This window comes from Danio rerio, chromosome 4 (genome assembly GCF_052040795.2).
Source record: "Danio rerio strain M-AB ecotype USA chromosome 4, GRCz13ab, whole genome shotgun sequence".
Taxonomy (NCBI): domain Eukaryota; kingdom Metazoa; phylum Chordata; class Actinopteri; order Cypriniformes; family Danionidae; genus Danio; species Danio rerio.
This window is the reverse complement of record NC_141024.2, coordinates 60821325-60826871: the sequence shown is the minus strand read 5'-3', so window position 1 is coordinate 60826871 and position 5547 is coordinate 60821325. Positions and strand designations below refer to the sequence as shown.

Sequence of the window (5547 nt, the reverse complement as noted above, 5' to 3'; positions counted from 1 at the left end):
CGCCCAACGTGGGGCTCGAACCCACGACCTTGAGATTAAGAGTCTCATGCTCTACCGACTGAGCTAGCCGGGCTGATGAGAAACTCTTTCAAGAACTAGATACTGTTTTCTGTAATAACTTCCCTACCTTTGAAAATCTTCTGCTAAATCCTGATTTCATCTTGTAACGCTGGACAGAATGTGGCCCAGGATATATGTCCAGTGCACGTGTTAGCAGTTGCAAGGCAGCAAAATGTCTAATTCGTCTTTGGGTGGGAGTGAACCACCAACCTTTGAGTTAACAGCCGAACGCGCTAACCTATTGCGCCACAGAGACTTAGGGAAAGGTCACCTACAGTGGTAGAAAGGCAGAACTTTGTCTCAAAAGGTCTGCTATACGAACCCTAATGTAAGTTTGCTGTAAGAGAGAGAGAAAAGTAACAGAAACGCCCAACGAGGGGCTCAAACCCACGACCCTGAGATGAAGAATCTCATGCTCTAGCAACTGAGCTAGCCAAGGTTGATGAGAAGCTGTTTCAAGAGCTAGACACTGTTTACAGTAATACCTTCCCTACCCGTGAGAATATTCTGCTAAATCCTGATTTCATCTTGTAACGCTGGACAGAATGTGGCCCAGGATAAATGCCCAGTGCACGTGTTAGCAGTTGCAAGGCAGCAAAATGCTTAATTCGTCCCTGGGTGGGCTTGAACCACCAACCTTTCAGTTAACAGCCGAACGCGCTAACCAATTGCACCACAGAGACTTAGGGAAAAGTCACCTACAGTGGTAGAAAGGCGGAACTTTGTTTCAAAAGGTCTGCTATATGAAGCCTAATGAAAGTTTGCTGAGAGAGAGGCAACAGAAACATCCAACGTGGGGCTCGAACCCACGACCCTGAGAATAAGAGTCTCATGCTCTACTGACTGACCTAGCCGGCTGAAGCTCGTTTAAGAGCTAGACACCGTTTTCTGTAATACCTTCCCTACCCGTGACAATCTTCTGCTAAATCCTGATTTCATCTTGTAACGCTGGACAGAATGTGGCCCAGGATATATGCCCAGTGCACGTGTTAGCAGTTGCAAGGCAGCAAAATGGCTAATTCGTCCCTGGGTGGGGTTGAACCACCAACCTTTCAGTTAACAGCCGAACTCGCTAAACTATTGCGCCACAGAGACTGAGTAAGAAGTCACCTACAGTGGTAGAAAGGCGGAACTTTGTTTCAAAAGGTCTGCTATAAGAACCCTAATGAAAATTTGCTGAGAGAGAGAGAGGCAACAGAAACACCCAACGCGGGGCTCGAACCCACGACCTTGAGATTAAGGGTCTCATGCTCTACCGACTGAACTAGCCGGCTGAAGCTCATTTAAGAGCTAGACACCGTTTACAGTAATACCTTCCCTACCCGTGACAATCTTCTGCTAAATCCTGATTTCATCTTGTAACGCTGGACAGAATGTGGCCCAGGTAATATGCCCAGTGCACGTGTTAGCAGTTGCAAGGCAGCAAAATGCCTAATTTGATTCTGGGTGGGCTTGAACCACCAACCTTTCAATTGACAGCCGAACGCGCTAACAGATTGCGCCACAGAGACTTAAGGAAAGGTCACCTACAGTGGTAGAAAGGCGGAACTTTGTCTCAAAAGGTCTGCTATATGAACCATAATGTAAGTTTCCTGAGAGAGAGAGAGAAAAGTAACAGAAACGCCCAACGTGGGGCTCGAACCCAGGACTCTGAAATTAAGAGTCTCATGCTCTACTGTTGGAATATCTTGCCAATTCCATACGTGTTCAATAAGAAAAGGTCTGGAGAGGGTTTTCTTCAATGCTAAAAATATTAGTAATTTATTGCATACAAATGAATAATTCGATGACAGAGCTCTGGGTTTTATTACCCCAATGGAATACAAGAATTACATTCAAGATGTTCGCAACTAACATACATTTCCTGACTCCAGCATATATACACAACCGACCTTAACAGGTGGAGTTTTGGTTTAACGTCACTTATCAGTCATTCTGCAGTCCCTTGGCCCTTTGTTACCCCTGGACATTACTTCCTCTTTCTGCAACCTTTCTCTGCATACCAGAACTGAACACTTCCGTGCATCTTTAATATATTTCACACTTCTACAAGCATCATGACAACTTGTGACATGTCTAGACTATAGTTCTGGAACAAACCTAAATTTATTCTTATTCTGGTTTTTCCACTTGTCAGCAGTTCTTCTAAAAAGTATGCAGCACAGTAAAAAAGAGGAAGTTTGTCTGGTCAAGATGTTTTATAATACAATAGAAAAGATTGATTAATCTGTTGTTAGTCTAAACATTTTCCTAATAAAAAAACACAAAAGTAATGAAAATAAATTCCTTTTCTCCAACAATTCCCCTTTTCTGCTCCTCTCTGGAGCAGAGAAAAACAAAAACAGATAATCAAATCTCCACAAAAATGTCCCATTGTCATTACTGCAGGCCTTTGCCTAAATCTTTGTTTTACCTCTTATTCAAAACAATCGTTAACATTATAGTGCTCATTCATTATGTTAGATGATGCCTATAACCCCTTTCAACTAAATTTCTTTAACTTTTTTAGATTCAGTTTATAATTTCTACACTCTTGGTTCTCCTCTTCAGTGGTGCAGTCTCTTTCCTCTTGAAGTCACATTCTTATACACTTTATCAATAAAGGTAATTTTTTCTTCTTCTTCCCCAACAAAATTAGAATAAGAATGACAATAATAAAAATGTAAACAAAATTTAAAAAACTCCAACATAAAAAAATAAAAATCTGATTAAAAGGAAATCCACGCCCATAAAGATATGCTCTAATTAAAAATCCCACTGTATAACTACGATCAAAGATCAACACCTGTGAAAACACATGTGATTGGAATTAGAAATTCACTAATACAAAATTATAATCCCCATGAATAGTTCAAACTGAATTTCAACATTTTAAATTCATTACAGCACAAAAATTACAATTGAGATTTAGGATGAAAAATCAACAACTTCAAAGTAGGATTCAACTCAACAATTATTAAAATGAAAGATTCAGAACTTAATCGTAACAATGTTATTAAACTAACAACTCAAACTCGTCACCAAATGATTAAAACCAAAATTCAAACATATTTAAACTAGATTCCTTTTTTTTTTTCTCAATGTCTTAAAATGGGAAAATCAAAAACACAACAATGTGATTAAAATAAAATAAAAATCTTAAGAATCTCTTCAAATAAAAGGCTCAAAAACCACAATGGCTTAAAATAAAAATCTTAAAGTGTCTTTAAATGAAAGATTTAAAAACAACAATGGCTCAAACTAAAATAATCTTTAAAAATGTGTTCAAATAAAAGAATCTTAAAATCCTCTTCAAATAAAAGAATCTTAAACTCATAATGATGTGTTTAAAATAAAATAATCTTAAAATGTCTTAAAATAAAAGATTACGAAAAAAAACATACAAATGTCTTAAAATAAAAGATAAAAAGCATAAAAAAATTCTTAAACTAAAAGATAAAAAAACATAAAGAATGTCTTCACATAAAAGATAAAAAAATAATATGTCTAAAATAAAAGAATAAAAATAATTTACGTCATTTCGGTTCAACTAGTTGCCCATACACTTTTTATATACTTTTATAAGCTAACTAAAAATCACTACATTTCCTCATCCGTTTCTTTCAGCTGTATTTTGACTTCATCATTAAACTTCTTCACATGGTTATATGTGAAAGAAAATCTGTTTTCTTAAACTCTCTTATTATGTTTCAATTCTTTTATCAGATTAGAACTGTTAATTTTTACCCAATGACGTGAGTTCAATTTTTCATGTTCAAATTTCTTCTTTACGCATAAATATTTTTTTTTCTGATACCAACCTTTTCTAGTTTTTAATATCCCATCTTAATTTAGATGATTCAACATAATATTTTGCTTTTAGTAAATCTTTACTTAAATAATCAATTCCATCAAAATGTATAATTCAAATGATTCCAGTTACCAATAGTTGTTTCTTCTTCTTTAGTCACCACCATACATTGTACTTCCTCCTATATCGTGTTCATGCCCTGTATCAGTAAACCTATGAAAATTTGCAAAAATAGTTAAATATCATTTCAACATTATACATTTAGAGATTCATTGTATATTTTCCTTTAAGTCTTTTTCTTAGTTATTATTTTCATAACAAAACCTTAATAAATTTCATATTACCAGTCATCATATGGTCTCAAATGGTTCTTGACAGCACCCTGCCTCTTACTTTACCCACAAGTTCCTTTTTCTGAGTGTCTGATCTCCAGACATAATTAGCAGTTTGCTGTGGTCCGGTTTGGAGGAGCCCACATTTCTGAGGCAGACTACTGATCTTTCACAGTGCCCCTCCATACTCAGATGCTCTAGGCCTTTCAAGCATCACTGCTCCGCTCCACAACCATCTCACTCAACACCTGCCTACCTGTACAGGTGCCTAGTCTTCCGCGACAAAATTCCTGGCTTAGGTCGCTCCTGGTGGCCAACGAGAGTCTTACCCGTCTTTGGAATAATGTCTCATGGAGACCAGTTACTGCTCTTCTCCACTGCAACCTCCTTCTCAGTTTTCCTTCAGAACTTGGTATCTCTGATGTTAGGGAAACATGCACTCAAGAACCATGTGAGCCATTGAGACCACATTCTAGAGTTTAACCAATGAGACAGGTTTTATTAAGTTTAATCTCAATTTGACCCCCAATAATAGTTTTAAGTAAAGTTTGACATCTTCACTACCATCCACTCAGCACTATGGTCTGCTTAGTCTGCAGGCAAAGCTGTAGGGCACTACGATGGTGGAGACTAAAAAACAAGACACAGTTGGGTTATTATTCATAAAACACAAATTATGACATGGCCTACCATGTGGTATAATTGTTCAACATTATTGCTATATCTCAGGGTTCATATTAGGCCTTGACCCCTCATGTTTGTTTAACATATATTTTTATATCTGAAATGCAATGTTTAATTATCGATTTCTTTCTTGGTGTTTATCCTTTTTAAATTTAGAAAAATTAAACTCACTTCATCTTGTTCATCCACATCCACTAAGTGTCCATGATTTTTCTTTGACCCTAGATGATGGCTTAGATAGTCTTATGCTGCTGATTTTCATAGATGAAAACAGCCAGTGTAAGCCATAACAATTTTTTTAATCATTATTATTACTAATATTATTATTCTATTTAGTTTTTGCACCTAAACTCAATCTTGTCCTCTCACATCAAATCTCAGTTCCTCAAAGTGTTACTTCCCCAAAGTGTTACAAGTGCAACTATTTTTCTAGTTTCTATCTCATCAGTTTAATGTCTCTGTCTTTCTCTCTCTCTATGTATATAATATTTTTCAAACCTATTTCAATATATTTTAAACATTTCTTCTTCTTCTTTCTATCAAACCATAACTTGGATTTCTTTAATTCTAAGCTTTTAAGTTTTTCTTATCCATATTTTTTATCTTCCTTACATATTTGCTCATTCACTCTTCAGTTGATCAATATTAAACTGTCACATTTTCTTCTAATTTTTCTCTTCA

The 5547-nt window shown here is 36.2% G+C and overlaps 1 non-coding gene across 1 annotated transcript; it reads right to left on the bottom strand.

Annotated features, from left to right (window-relative positions):
• trnak-cuu (transfer RNA lysine (anticodon CUU)) lies at positions 1 to 73 on the bottom strand. Its single transcript has one exon. It is a non-coding gene; the product is annotated as a tRNA-Lys (tRNA).
• Between the last annotated feature and the right edge of the window lie 5474 nt (positions 74 to 5547).